General features: G+C 42.1%; 1 pseudogene; it reads left to right on the forward strand.

Moving 5' to 3' along the window:
• LOC124110370 lies at nucleotides 1-14,760 on the forward strand (annotated as a pseudogene).
• Nucleotides 14,761-16,415: the final 1,655 nt, after the last annotated feature.

A 16,415-nucleotide genomic window follows, 5' to 3' on the forward strand; every position in this document is an offset into this window, starting at 1 on the left:
CTGCCTCAAGTCCTGTGTTGCATAAAGGTCGATGACATATATAGCTTATCTACCTCATCACCATTCAGACCACAATGCCAGGCCAAGGTAGGCTCGTTTCCCATCGAAACACCTTTACTCTTCATTCAGTTTGTATCTTTGTTCAACGCTACTTCATGTATTAGTTGTCCAGGAGAGCCCAGAGCCTCTACCAAAAGGACACGTCCACTCGGCTTATTTCTTAACCTACCGAATGTCTCGGGCTGCAGTGGATGAGATCACATCTTCACGGGTTTGTTTACACTACGTTCCTTGATGTGAAAACGTAGTGTTTACAAAACCTGTAAAGTACTCACGATAAAATTGGGCAGTGATATTAATTCTGATGTTTCATCCGTGTGATTCCGCAGCATAGAATTATTATCTCATGGCAGCCCTGTAACCGAAAACGGTATTGGGCCCATTTGCACAAAGCGATCTTAGCGCTAAGATTATTGTAAGCCTATGTTAAAGTATGGGCGTTACGATCATCTTAGCGCTAAGATCGCTTTGTGCAAGTGGGCCCTGGTCCAATTCCCAGCTAACGCGTAAAGCAGTTTTGGTTCAGTATCGGGGCGGACTTTTATTTACATGGGAGATAGTTATATGGATATACAACTTCTTTATTTCAATGCCTCCCACTTAAAGAAGTTATGAGGCTCTCATTGTTGTATTCGGGTCAGTACTGGCCCAGCTATGCATTGTTGCTGCGTTACGAACCTGACACACGTTTGAGTCGAGTGAAGGCTTGTGCAAAATCAGTAAGGGACTACAAGAACGTTTTGCGTGAGCGAATCTGTGTTAGCGACATGTAGATGTCTGATCTAGTAAAAGTGTAGCAGTACACAACTACGATATCGCACTTAACAATACATTCCATCATAGGCCTGTACGAAAAGCATGTTGTCCTAATGAAATAATATTTATATGATTAAACGACTCCTGCATCAGCGGCCCTTACCATTAATCATGTGCTGTCATGTGTTTTCTATCTGAAGGGTTGCAAAGCAAACCAGCCTAAGTCACGTTTTGCAACTTTTACAGGAGAGGCAGAAAATGCTACTTTTTAGAGAATAGAATAGTAGAGTTACTTGTTCATATCGTGGGAAATGGAAAATATCGTATTTTGATGCAAAAAGATAAAGGCAAGATAGCCTAAGTCAAGGAATTTTTCAAATGCAAAAGAACCTTAGTCATTAAAATCCTGTAGGAAAACAACCTAAGTCAAAGAAAAATAAATTTAAAATTATATTTTAACTTGTTTCACTTAAGATTCGTCATAATTATACGAGAAAAATAATATTTGATAAACCACATAGTTTCCATGTAAAATTTCTACATGATATTCTGGTATTCAATGAAGTATCACCAAACATCAATACGCTATCAATCGTAAGCAGAAAGATAAAAATATAGATTTTGGAACAGTAGAGCATCTTTATTCAAGAGGGAATCATTCAAAACATGTTCATTGGTAGTTCCTCTGCTAAATACACACTGTAAGAGGGTGCAACATGAACACTTGATTGTACAGGTCATATCCCCAGTATCATTTCCCTGATGGTGCTTTTTTATTATGTAACTCTTACAACGTTCTCAACGCAAAATAGCATGAACAGTAACTATAATCTTTCAACTAAGGCACGTTTTGCTGTATCACAAATGTAAGGCAGTTGTTTGCAGATGTCTGCCCACTTAGGTTTTTTTAGTTTGACGAGGTCTGAATACTTCCGCGACAGATTTTGTGAGAAGGCACTTCGCCTTAACACATGTACTTTCTTCCAGGCTTCACTATGGTCATGGGTGTACCTACACCACACTTCAGATTCATGTGAGATTTGTTTTACTTCGCCTGTCAAAAAGTCTTTCACATCGCTCATTCCACTGAACCACCTTATCTTTGAAAAGGCAACCTTTGCACCATTCTGATCTTTGAAAGTTGATTTAATACTAGCTTGGTTTAATTTGCGATAGTCCATAAAATCCTGGCTCTTCATTTCTGTTACTGAAAATGGGCTAGGAACAACTCTGACAGATTGTATAACATCACTGAGGTCACCTGGAGTGATGATACTCTCAACTTTGGCTCTTTCTTTAATGAGACAAAAATTCTATCATTTGCAAGACGAGTGTGCCCCCTCATCAGTATCTTGTGGTCTATTCGTTCATAAACACCACTGTGAATGAGACTCTGAAAAACGCAAACTACGTCATGGTTTCTGTTTTGTCTGACACATGACTCTTAAGCTCAGATTGAGGTTTGTATACCCCCCTCCAGGCCGTCAACATACACCCGGAGTAGTGATATTACAATTCGACCCAACTCTACTTGCGTACACGTAAACTGTGTTCATTACATTTATCCATAATTTGTTGATACATGGTCGTTAATCAAAGTCAAAGCACAGGTGTTATTGTCGCACAGTTCGAAAAGAAAAACGAATTGAACAAAAATATAAACCGGTTCAAGAGGCATGAGTGGATAGGCCTGCTCCATGTCAAGAGATAACACGCTGCTCTTTCGTTGTTTTATTAAGGTTATCAGCACGGCAACATCAATTTATGCAATGTGGACGGCAACCTTTAAAAACAACTGTCAACTGTTCCGGTGTCAAGGTCAAGGCTGAAAGATAACGCATGTACGCATGTACGCATGTACGCATGAACTATAACTAGGTATGACTTTCAAGATTCCCATTCGTCCATTATTAGATGTGATGTAGGATTTATCTTACATCTATATTTCCGAACATAAACACAAAGTGAAGTGAGCTATGTAGGGTGTGTATTTCTGGAACTAAAATCGTTTCAGACAGACAGACAGACAGGCAGACAGACAGTGTATTCAGTATGTAAGGCCATATGGCTAAAAGTGAAGTTCAGTTTTAACAAATTCGTGAATATCAATCGTGATCTTGAACATAGCATAATATATACTCTTCAAAAAAAGAAACTTGACATAGATGTAAAACCACTTTTTGCCAAATATCTAAAATAATTACATTAAATGAGAACCAAATAAGTCAAACAGAAAGATGATGTGTCTATAATTCGCGAAAACACATGCAAAGCACATAAACGTAGCGTTTGGGGATCAATTTTATAGCTTCATCCAAACGCAACCGCCTGTAAGAAACGTGCAGCACAGGATCCTGCATTTAGGCATGCAGGCCCCCCTGCTGAATGGGTATAAAAATCCACATCAACGGCTGTTCATACAGTCCTTATAACGGCAGTAGAGGCGGTGACAAAATGCCAAGACTGAATGCAGCTCAGCGGAACAACGCCATTGGAAGATTACAAGCTGGATCATCTCACCTGTGTCAAGGATTGTCTTGAATAAAAGAAAATCTTCTGATATTTTGTCAAAGTCTGGTGGGACTCGATCAACGCCTGAAGCTTTACCATTTCAGGAGGTTTTACTGCTTCTCGCACTTCTTGTTCTGTGATATCACCAGAAAACAATTCTTCCGCGAATGGAAGTTCAGTAAATTAATCACACATATGAGATCTAATAAATCAGATATTGATAGATCAAATTCTGTTTTTGCCGCGATGCTCATCGGATTCAATAAATTCTGAAAATAGGAACGCCATACATTAGGAGTTTTAGAACTGTCTGGTGAGTTTTTACGAAAACGACCTCTTAGGTATTTTTCCAAAACGTTTTACAATCTCCATAATGCGCTGCCTAATTTCTTCACTCAGTTTTATGTCATATAGTTGTTTCTTACGTTCACAAATCTTTTTAAATTCTGATTTTGCACTTATATGTTCATGCAAGTTCAAATCACACTTATGATTTCTGAAGTTGTTGAGACACTCGCTGTCAAACCAGATTGTCTGACACTCGCTATCAATCCAGACTGGCTGAGATACACGACGTTTCTGGACCAAAAACAAACAGCGCCAGCACTTGTAGCACAACATATCACAATGTCAGTCAGCTTAGTAACTGCTGCGTTAATTACCCTTCAAAATAACTGCAAACTCGTTAAACATTTCTCCACTTAATGTATTACTGAGATGAAAGTGGAAACAGCTTCCCCAGGAGGAAGTCTATAGCTTGTTACAGGGGTTAATGAAGCAGATGCAGTGTTGACATTATTAGTTTGTTAAAAAGTACAAGGAATAAGATATTTGATGGGACAGACAATAGGCAAATGATCTGAGTCAGTTCGTTCAACCACAGCCGTATCTGTAATAGTTTCAAATAAACTCGATGAAACAATATAATAATCTACAGTTCTACTTCCTGTGTGAGAAATAAAAGCAAGATTGCCTGGACTAGCTGCGTTTGTCCTGCCATTAACGATGTGATGCTCAAGTGACTTACACAATTCAAGTAAGGCTCTACCACAGTTAATTATATGAAAATCACTGACACATCGTTGTTGACACATTTCATCTGATGTCTATTCTTTATGAAGAGGGAGATAATCTATCTCATCATCTATCAAATAAACTAATTCGTGACCAGTCCTTACATTAACATCTCCACATAGGACTGCCCATAATCATGGATAATATGAATTAACTGGCGTTCTGACTTAACTACACCACTGTCCCCCTCATTAGCATATACTGGAGAGCCAAATCGTTTCATTGTTAATGAAGGCCCCTGTTCGATTTCCCAAAGGGGTACAACCAGAGACCATACTACAATATCTTATGGTCTATGGTACAATGTATGAAGCCCACTTCCTGTCGTGAATACCAGAGTGAGAGTGAGTATGTTTTACGTTGCTTTTAGCAATATTCAAGCAATGTCACGGCGGGGACACCACGTTGAGATTCCAATTCAAACTCAGATTAATTAATTTACTCAGAACGACACACGGTGGGACAAGAGTACAATATAAAATTAACAATAAACAAATATACACACACAATTTAATGTATTATAACACATACATTGCATGTTTAAAATAGCATCAGGATGAAGGGTTTTAGAAGTCATTCATTACTGGTGGTTGTGATGTCAAATGCTTCGAATATTTTGATTGTTATTTGGAAGTGTCGAACCCTTGTTACAACCGTCGTCACAAATCGGTGCAAGAAGTTTCGAGATAAGCAACATTATCACGAAACGTCGTGCTTGGTGCGTTTGTGATCAGATACCAGGTCCCGTTTTATTGCCAAAGTTTCCGTGATAATGGAATGTACACTTCTGTTGAGAAACGCCTACTGAACAAAGCAAGATGTCTTAAACTTAAGATTGTTACCAATTCTGACCTTGTTTTGTAAGGCTTGTGTTGACATGTTTCCCCATCGCATAAGCATAGTTATCATAATAATATTAACGTTGTAACCCATTGGTTATTTATGATTTGATGCTCTTCAGGTTTAGTCGAGAGGTTGTCCGGTGGAGGGAACGTGCTGGTGGCGGAAGGATATGTGTTCGAGTTCGAGAGAAGGGGCTACCTCAGAGCCGGCTGTTTCGTACCGGAAGTGGTGTTGGAGCATCCGAATCTTGTTCGGAACATGCACGAGGAGTTCGTCCACGCCGGAAGTGACGTTGTTCTTGCATTCACGGTAATACCTTTGTCTAAGACATTCCTTCATTTATTCTTTCATTTATCGACATACGCATCATATACCATGACACACAACACATGTTCTCTCGTTTGATAATTATAAAGTCTCAAGTAATGTAAAATATCCACTAAGACTTTACGAAATGCATTTTATGACGAGACACAAAAAGTATATTTTTTATTACACTCTGGGGTCGGGGCAATAGTTACGCGTTTGCTCGCCACACAATGAGAACACTGTTGGAATCAGACATATAGATAACTCATCCACTTGTATATTCCAGTACTATGGCCACCGAGAGAAGCTCCGTCTTATTGGTAAGGAACATCTCCTAGAGAAGCTGAACCACGATGCCCTGAAGATAGCGCGTGACGTCGCAGACGAGACCGGGACGTTGATGGCTGGCAACATTTGCAACACCACCATCTACATGAAGGACGACAGGGACTCAATTGAAAAAAACGGAGGCCATGTTCAAGGCGAGTTTCCAAGAAACATCATGCACCGTTTACCCAGGAGTGGGCTCCCCCTGTGTATCTCCCTCCAAGACCAAACCTTTTTTTTGGTCACTTGTGTAACCCTCCGGGAGTGTGCCGGATTGGTCCACAAGGTGACACAGTTGTGGTTTTGTGGAATTAGTTGTTACAGCTTCTCTTTGCTATAGTTAAGCAACGTCGGTCCTGGAGAGTCCTTGGAGGGATGAAACGGATTGTTTCTAGGGCTTTGGTCCTGCCACACACTGAAGCACATAAAACACATGCGGCGTCTCCTTGAGCTAGTGACTTTGTTCAAAACGTGCCTCTGTTCACCCAGCAGTGAATGAGTGAGATAGCAATGACTGTTAACTTTCTAGCGCCTAACAGGCAGCTTGAATTGTATACTCCTCAGGGAGCTGATAATGATTCTGAGTGCACAGTGATCCAGTGACGGGGGTAATAATAGCGATGTGGATATATGCCCAATATAAATAGCCTATTATTATTATCATTATTATTATTATAATGTGTCATCACAAGAGCCGTTAGAAATGAACAGTTGGTGGTCACATTGTGTGACTTGCCTGTTGTGATTCGCTGTGGTGAGTTTGCGATTGATGATGTTGATCAATGCCGAACTGGAATGCAGATTAACCGTTTTGATTTGTTGAATTCTGATTTAAGTCATTGATAAGAGACATGTAGCTGGTGACGAGTGAGATTAGGTTATTTATCTTAATAGTATGAGATTTCAAACAATAGTTATCATTGTGTACAATTCTAATAATACTACCTCTATTACATCATAGCCATAACTTCTGTTTTGGTCAACAATCAAACCATAAAATCTTCAGATTTTTCAACAAACGTCGTTTTTGCTGCCAGTTATCCCAATACTTTTGAGGTAGACCCTGTCCTTAGTCACACTGCATCTGCGCATGCGCAAGGCGGGAAAAGATCACTTCTTTCTTTTTATAATTCCTACAAATACCATTACTCTATTACATCACAGCCAGTATTTACCAGAAGGACCATCGGGATCTGTTATCTAGTACTCCCAGAAAACGCGTGCAGTCGGGGAATACATAGAAGAAACGGGGGTGTGAACCAATGCCTACCTCTCTGGTTTTACCCATGGCAAATCTGAAGAAAACTTTGGCACTCGTGGCGCCCTTCCCATTCTATGACGTCATAACTGTCCCTGTTTTTTGGTGATATATGACTAACATGTCCTCCGGGTCCGAGTGCGTGGGACTTTAATATCATGCAGGGAAAAAAACTTTATGAGTCGACTGAATACTGGGCGTGAGCCTGTGGACAGACCATCATGTTGCAGAACTGAGGCAAATGCTGATCTATAGCCTTCAATTGTACCATGTCTGAATTTCTTCTCATTTCTCTAGTGAAGTAGCAAATCAGCCACTGTGGTTACTGTTATGGTCTCGTCATGCAAACCTCTTTCTATTCGCCACTGGCAGAAATTTCTCCATCTGACGTTATTGATAGTTCAGAAGCGGTGGCTAGCTCAAGGAAACCAGCTTCCTCGAGCTAGCCACCGCTTCTGAAGCTGGTTTAGAGAAACTGGAAACTTGCATCTTTGGCGCGATAGTTTCAAGGCGTGAAGGTGGAGATTTACGAGGCTGCCGTAGAATATGTCTGATTTTGGTTAGCTGAGGAGATTGGGACGTTCTGGTAGTTTGAGAAGTTCTTCTATGAGTAGTGGAAGCAGTCTTGGGAACCATACTCTGTTGGGCCATGCTGGGGCTATCAGAATTATGATGCAATCTGTGTCCTCGATCTTTCTTATTACACTGTCCAGGAGAGACCAAGGAAGGAAGGCATCGGTGAACATCCCTTGCCAACTCATGGATAGGGCGTCGACCTGGAGTGCTAATGGACCTGGGACTGGGCTGACATATATGGAAAGTCGGTTTAGGCATGTGGCAAAAAGAGCCAGATGAGGTGTATCCCACGCCGAGGTGATCCATTTGAATACCTTGGGATGGAGAGTCCATTCCGTGGTTACAATCTTGTGTCTCCAGGATAGACGGTCTTCAAGTATGTTGACTTTTCCCGGTATGTGCCGTGCTTCTATCCTGCAACTCACTGACTCTGACTCTGCGGTAACAAATTTTGTAAATTAATGACTTGTGATTGTACAGAAACTATTAGAAATCTATCAATGTTCATTTATCATGCCATGAAACTAAGAAAATGTATGAATTTGTAACACGCCCCACACATTGTACTATTTGAAACTTTGGGGGATGTACTAGGTAGTCTCTGTTGAGTATCTTTGAAGACTGGACAGTAAAAACTTCTTGTGGTGTCAGACTTTTGTGGGACGCTGATGGCCCCCTTGTTTAGTAGTTCTGTTGCCGCGACCTTGGCCCCTACTAGATGAAAACGTTGTCGTTTGGTGTGGACTAAAAGTTCTGGATGCTGGTGGAAATGGAGTTTGTACGCTCTTTTTACCACTTTCAGCAGCCAATTGTCGTCCGTAATTGACTTCCAGTTTTCGGCGTACAGTCGACAGACAGACGACCGCTGACTGGCTCTGCGGTAGGCGTTTAGTTGAAATTTGGTAATCGGTAATGGAGTTCCTGTAACATAGCAAGGTCAATAAGATTTGCCTGAGTGATTCTTGGTGGAAGTAGAGAGTAGAGAGTCATGAAAGACGTCTGCCTCAAACTCTGGTATAGGATTGACCACGACCTCTTCTTCTTTGGGATTCATACCTCCCTCGGTTTGGTCTGGCATGGGACAAACTTCTCCAAGTAGGGGCACGAAAAGACTCACGTCCAAGTCTGCGTTTTGGGAGTGTCCGTGTGACTCTGGGTATCGTGCCAAGTAGTGTGAACATCCATATATGTGCAGATTGGAGCTCTCCGTGCATTTTCAGAATGCTGCCCATCTCACTATAAATAATCCCAACATGTGTCAGGTTCATCTCTCCTGACCTGCAAATTCGCCACTGTTAACAGGGTGGAAGTACATGTCTGGTGCCCATCGCAAACCTGTTCATGTACATGCCAATGTTTATCATCTGCTTATTGACAGTGTCTTATTCTTTAATTCATTCATCTTGTATTTGGGTGTCTGACCAGATCGAATATTCCTCATCAATGGTAGGTGATGTGGGAAACGGGCAAGTATGTGTCTCATAGCATTGTCTCCCTTTGTGGGCAAAAAGGCAGGCTGAAACATCTGCCGGTAGAAGCGTTTAATTCCGCATTCATTTTAGCGACCACATTTTCTGTGAATGACGGATACGGGCAATGTATGAAAACATTCCCCCTTTATACAGGATTTTCATCACCCGTTAAATAAGCACCGTTTCAGCTTCCCCATTGCTTGGCGGTTTGACTGAAGGAATCAACTGATAGATTTCATAAATGATATCTTTAAATGAGTAGTCATTTGGCTTAAATGGGAGCATAACGGTTTCATCGTGAGATGAACCAGTATAATCACGTATACTCACGTGGTGTATATATTTCTCTCAGCTGCGACCCTTGGCTCGAGCTGCGCGAGGATTGTGCTGAACAACTGTAATAAGTTGATGATTTATAACCGTCCGAGCTATTGACACGGTTGTCACGTGTGACTGTGGTCGAGAGAGCACTTTTGGGGACCCTTTGCACGATCTACCTCAGGTTGATATGCCTGACTAGAAGCATGGTGTTTATGAGTTCACTTTCCCGAGATGCACGGGTGAGGTAGAGCTATTGTGAGCTATATTGAGCTATAGTGAGCTATAGTGACTCTGCCTGGATACCACGCGTCTTTTGTCCTGTGAACTGCCTGACCTGTGACATGTGTATGAATGGGACTCTCTATTAAAGGGGGATCTAGATCTGGTCGTATCTTTAGATTTACAGATTGTTTTAGGGTATTTACATGTAGTTTGGAAACATTTGTCGAACATTGCGGACATAGGGTGTGGGTGTGGGGTGGGTGTGGGGTGTGGGTGGGGGGGGGGGGGGGGGGGGGGTGGGGTGGGGTGGGCAGCTCCTTAGTTTTGGGCGGGTGGCTTGAGTAACGTGATCTATCTAGACCCCCTTGACGCCCGTGTGTTCCTCTAAGGAAGTCAATTTACCAGAGAGATAACACACACAGGAAAGAAATGATGTTTTTCCCGCCTTGCGCATGCATAAATGCATTATGACTGAGGATAGGGTCTAAATAAAAAAACTATTGGGATAATTGGCAGTGAAGAAGACGTCTATTGAAAGATCGGAAGATTTTATAGTTTGATTATTGCCAGAACATGAATTTATGGCTATGCTGTAAAAGAGGTAAGATATTTGTAGGAATTATAACACACTGACCCCAAATGCTGCTGCTCCTTCACTGTTTATTTAATATATGTTATCTGGGGATTGAAACGATGTCTTTGTGAGCTTTACGTTCAGATTCAGAAATTGTTGTCGCTGATTGACAACTAATATATATTATTCAGGAACAAATCGAGTGGGCGCAACAATATGGCGCAGATTTCATTGTTGCTGAGACATTCAGCGATCTGGGAGAAGCTGAGATTGCTTTGGAGTCTATAAAGAAATACGGACAAGGTAGGTGATCCCATTGTCTCGCCAACAGAGGGCGGCCCTGGCGTGCCTGGCGTGCCTGGCGTACTGGATAGTTTTACGAACTAGTAAATCTTATTAACAGAAGCCCCATGCATATACGGGATCCTCTTGATCATGTGATTTGGGTTTTTTGTATCGAGATTTGATATTAAGAGAAAAACATCTTTCAACAATGTAATTTTTGTGACAGACAATTTCTTTTTTTCTCAACAGTCAGAAGCATAATCTTTTTTTTCAAAACATTTTTTGCATAAAATCCCAGGCCCCCAAAAATATCAAATGGTCGGTCCCTTAGGCGCTGTCAGCCTTGCAAGGATCCGCGGGTAGAAGGCTAGGTTCCTAAGACTCGCCCCGTTTTAATGACTCTTGATCTGCAATATAATACCTGTCGTAAATGTCTAACACCTACAGCAAGTTGGTCTTTTCTCCTACGTCCTCCCCACGTGAGTACAATGTGTGAAGCCCACGTGTCATTGCTGAATTGTTGCTAAAAGCGGAGTACTCACTCAGGCATAAGTAAAGCGCAGACAATTAAAAAAACCGACGCATACCTTATTGTGTTTTTAAGTGTCACGAGCGTTTTCTATCCATAAGTCGTGGCGCGAGATGGTCATAAACAATAGATAATACTGTTGTCGTGCAAAAAGGTAATTCTAACGAGACATATAACATCACGTGCCAGGCGACTATGCTTGCCGTAAGAGGCGACTAACAGTTATGCTACCATCACACCAAAGTAGTTCTTTCCCGTTCTACCCCGTTCTAAACAAAACACTAGAACGGGCTGTGATCACGGTAGAACGCGTAGTTTGGCATTAAACTACGATGCTAGTTCGTTCATAAGCCGTCCTCAATACGTCTATCTCGTTCTTAGCCAGTCTGCAGTCCGTTTGTATCCAGTTCAGATCGTGTAAAAGTGCCCGTTCACCTCATTCCGACAACGTTTCGAAGCAGTTCGAGCACTTCCGTAGCCGTTCTGAACCCGTTCTTAACCAGTTCAACATCGTTCTACCCCGTTCACAATAAGTCCAAGCCAGTTCTAACGTATTCTTAACCCGACCAACTCGTTCACAGTACGTCCTCATCTCGTCCAAAGTGCGTGTGTATTTGCGTCCTGGTCTTCATTCAAGTTCAGGGCTCCGAGCTGTACGCATCATGCCTCCAAAGAGAAGTCAACCCGATCGGTGTGCACACGTACTGAAATTTATGTCGGACTGGACCACGTAGTAACACGTCCCTAGTCTCTAGTAGGTTCGAAGTTCGGCAATTCCGTTCGAAGTACGGCAATTCCGTTCATAATACGTCTTTCTTGTTTTGAGTACGTTGTCAATCCGACAAATTGCAGAACGGGATGGACGGGATAACGTCCACTACGTTCATACACAGTTGGAGCCCGTTCGACAAAGTTTTTACGAACATATTGAGAACTAGTTTGGTGTGAGGGGGGTATAACGGGATCGAGTAGTCAGACTCGCTGACTTGGTTGATGCATGTCATCGTATCCCAATTGCGTGGATCGATGCTCGTGATGTCAGTCAACGTATTGTCTGGTCCAGACGCGATTATTTACACATCGACGTCATATAGCTGGAATATTGCTCTGCGCGGCGTTAAACAACAAACAAAGAAAACATCACGTGCGACTTTGGGTCTTCCATCCTTTTGGTATCGATCGATGGCTTCCTTTAAGTTATTATGTTCGATGTAACTGTGCCGTGCAATCGACGTTCACTCACTGTGTTGGCAGGTCTACCTGCAGTCGTCACCCTTGCCCCACAGACTGTCGACACCACGCACGACGGTGTCCCAATGGCGGAGGCGTGTCGCAGACTCGAGGCTGCAGGGGCTGCTGTGGTAGGGTTAAACTGCCACAGGGGCCCCAAGACAACACTGACACTGATGAAGGAAGTCAGAAGGGCTTGCAAGGTGGGTGGTTGGCAGTCGTAGGATTGATATGAAGGAATCCCGCCTCTTGTTTAGCCAAGGTGGAGAAGCAGGGGCAGAAATTGTCCCCAGTTCCCTGTTCTTGAAATGTAATTGGTAGGTTACTGCGTGTGGCTTGGCTGATTGTGTGCCAGATGGCGTTCACAGTTGGCTAAAACGCAGTAACTTAGCCAAGCTAGAATCCGCTGATCGTTCGAACATTCGCAACGGTTGTTAAGGTGGTCTGATACACCGTTGTGATACATATGTACTTTTAAAGCGACGTAAAACATGTCTCACTCACTCTCATACCAAGTTTATTTGCTCCCAGGGCCCTATCGCCGCTCTGCCCGTCCCGTACAGAACCACGGCGGATTTTCCCACGATGCAGTCGCTCAAGGACCCCGAAACAGGTGTTGTACCTGCTTGCATTTCACCGTTATAACTTCTACTCACGTTTATTTGTGTCCTACTATATGTTGTGGTTCAATAAGGATGCCGTTGTAATCTGAGGAACAAGGGTTTATACAGTCAGAGTTGCATTTCCTGAACCATTGATCACATGGCACTAAGGGATCCAGGGTGTTGAATGCCTCTCCTAGCACCATACAACTATACTTCAAGTTATTTTTTTCAACAGAGGGGGCACGGGTGTCCCAGTCGTCGAAGGCGCCGCGATTCGCTGTACCCCTTGGGCGCGCCAGAAACCTATGATTGTGGGTTCGAACCCTGGTTCGCCCCGATTATGTTTCTAGGTGTGTCATCACCATACCCGTGCTCGTGGGTTTCACCGAAGCGGTAAACGTCTGAGACCTGCATCACTTTTTCCACCAACATTAAGCTGACACGCCATGATATAACTGAAATACTGTTAAAAGTGGCGTTATACCCAACTCACTCACTCACTTTTAAACAGATGACATCTTCGGATTTCCGTGAAGATCCGGGTTAGAATTTCTCTTCAACAACCCATGCTAACGGGGTCGGGTTGTCGGAGTCACTGACTTGTTTGATGGAGGTCATCATATCCCATTTGCGTGGATCGATGTTCACGATGCCAATCACTGGATTGTCTAGTCCAGACTCGATTATTCACAGACAACCGTCATACAGATGGAATATTGCCGAGTGCGGCGTTAAACAACAAGCAAACACACACACATCCACAGCCGTCGTGACTGTGGGCTCGAATATTAACCTAAGGCGCAATATGACTGAAACTCAATATACGAATCTTACTCCCAGCTCTAAAGTGTGTTATAGCCGATGTTTAGTTCGAGAGTTCCATGAGATCAAGAACGACATGCCCATCCAGCCAGTCTATGACCATTTAAAACCTTAAAATAAAAAACCCAGATGATATAATATTTTCTTTTATAATATTTCACGATCATATATAATACTACTCAAGTATGAGGAAGCCATGTACATACCACATTATGAGTCATAAGTTGGAAAACATCATGACGAAGTCATTGCTATCTGAAGTTGAATGGTATACAAACATATTTACTATAACATCTTTTCCAGGTAAACGGGCGTTCCCCCACGACCTGTCTGCCCAGCTGTGCAGCCGAACCCAGATTGCCAAGTTCACCCAGGCGGCTTTCGATCTGGGAGTACAGTACGTGGGACTATGTTGCGGAAATAGTGCCAGCTACATGCGAATAGTCGCGGAAGGATACGGGCGTCAACCGCCAGCCAGCAGATACTCTCCAGAAATGTCTCAGCATTATGTGTTCGGCCAGAACGCTTCCTTCCTTAGTTACAACCAGGAGGGCTTGAAACAGACAGTTAGCAGTAATAACGATTAGATACATATATGTTTTTTTATCATATTGCTTGCTTTCGTTGAATAAACTTGTATGCATTTAATAAATGTATTTGCTGTGTATCGATCGATTGGATAATGATAAGTATTTTACATCTGTTTTTTTTTGTTTATGGTATTATTTGTATACTTATTATATGAATATATATATTTGTTATAAATATTTTTAATACACTAAAAGAGAGAGAGACGTATGATAATTTGAGGTCAAGTTCTGAATAAATAGCGAGGTGATTTGGTGGAGCAGGTAGACATTTCAAGAGTTCTCAAGCAAGACCCTCTAAGACGTCTACCAGACTTCATGAAATTCACGATTTGCAGTCTTTGTGCTCTGGCAGTGACCGATCAGCCCAGATCTCAGCATCATGATGCTGTTGTAAATGAACACTAATCTTCTCCTTGCAATGTGTTTTTGCCTCTAACTTTCTTAAACCTGTCCGTTGTCGCCATGGTTGCAATACACGCCTGTGGCTTTGAACTCAGCTAACATCATCTGAACTCACAAGATGTGGCACTGTCAGATTTCCAACTCTTCCCAAACTTAAAGAAAGAACTGGCTTGGAAGCTTGATTCAAACGATGATGATACCATATCTGCTGCGGAGGAGGTTTTAAACCACCAGGAGTAAGCCCCGTACATCAGTGGGATCGAGGCACTCCAGCATCGTTGGCAGAAGTATGTAGATCTCGGACAGGATACGCTCATGACTATGTCGTAGTGCTCCAGAAACAAGGGGTTATGTTGTCGTCGGAATCACACAAAGGAATCTCTTAGTACAGATATATTATGCTTATGTAAATGGTTTTGTTGCTTTAATAGATAAGAAGAATACTTGTTGTCGTAGCGATAGTTAAAGTATGTGAAATTAAATAGTTATGGGATATCTCTAAAATCAATAAGGAAGCTGAGCCACGGAGTCACAATGCTTTGTGGTTTCGATTTAGTGTTATGCCAACACAAACGCACCTTTAATTTCTGAGACATCAATACCACCATCCATTTTGAAAATATTACAGTTTCGTGGAAACTCGAGTTTACATAACCTGTTCCCAAGAAATTGTTCGCTCATGATGACATAGTTCGTTGCCGCTGCTGATAAGGACGTACAAAGTAGTTTCCGACAAGTTGTAACATCCTTTCAATATAGTTGAATTGTCATCCTGTAAACCCGTGGTGTTGAGATGTCGCAGATGGACGTCTCTTCATTTGCATTGTATCGAGTATTTAAATAAGATCTGTTTATAAAAGTAATTCTGCTTCAACACGAGTTACGAAACCCACATTACTCACAAAGCGTAGCTTGGTGTAGCTCACGTCCCTGTTATACTGTAAATATATATATATTGTATCAGAACTACTTAAATCACACGGAAATAGTTATGTGAAAAGAATGAATAAATGTTAATGAAAGATAATTATTCCATATGATGACGAGTAAATATTTGGAAAAACCTTAAACTGGTCATTATGAAAACAACCTTATCGCTACAGGTAGCCACGTACTGTCTATCACTACAGAATATAAAATACATGTGTATATAATTTCATACTTTAAAGTTAACACTGCTTCTTTCATGCTGATTGGCTGAATGGGTAGTCACGTGATCGGATATTTGGAGTTCACACACCTGTGAACGGACGGAAAAGTTTACACGATTTTTTTGTGAAATTGATCGAGTGAACTTTTCCGGAACTTCCGGGGTTTGCCCGAATTCTCGATCGGTGTTAACGATGTGGCCTGCTCAGATGTGGCCGTCGACACAGATCAAAGAGACTGCTCCTGGTCAATCCCAAACTAAAACCCGATTCACTATCGTATCGGAAAAAAACCTCCAAGATTTTGAGAAACCAAGACACAGCAAATCTAAAATGGTAAACCCCAAAAATTATTAGCACACAACAAATCACAAACTCCAAATATAACACACCCTGACACAAAACACACACGTTTCAGAGCTCCCCGTTCAATCCCCACCATTCCATTCCACATCGTCCGAATTGGTTTGCGATTATCCAAACACAAGCAAGACATTCATA

The sequence above is a fragment of the Haliotis rufescens genome, unplaced genomic scaffold (genome assembly GCF_023055435.1).
Source record: "Haliotis rufescens isolate VD_foot unplaced genomic scaffold, xgHalRufe1.0.p SCAF_5, whole genome shotgun sequence".
NCBI classification, from domain to species: domain Eukaryota; kingdom Metazoa; phylum Mollusca; class Gastropoda; order Lepetellida; family Haliotidae; genus Haliotis; species Haliotis rufescens.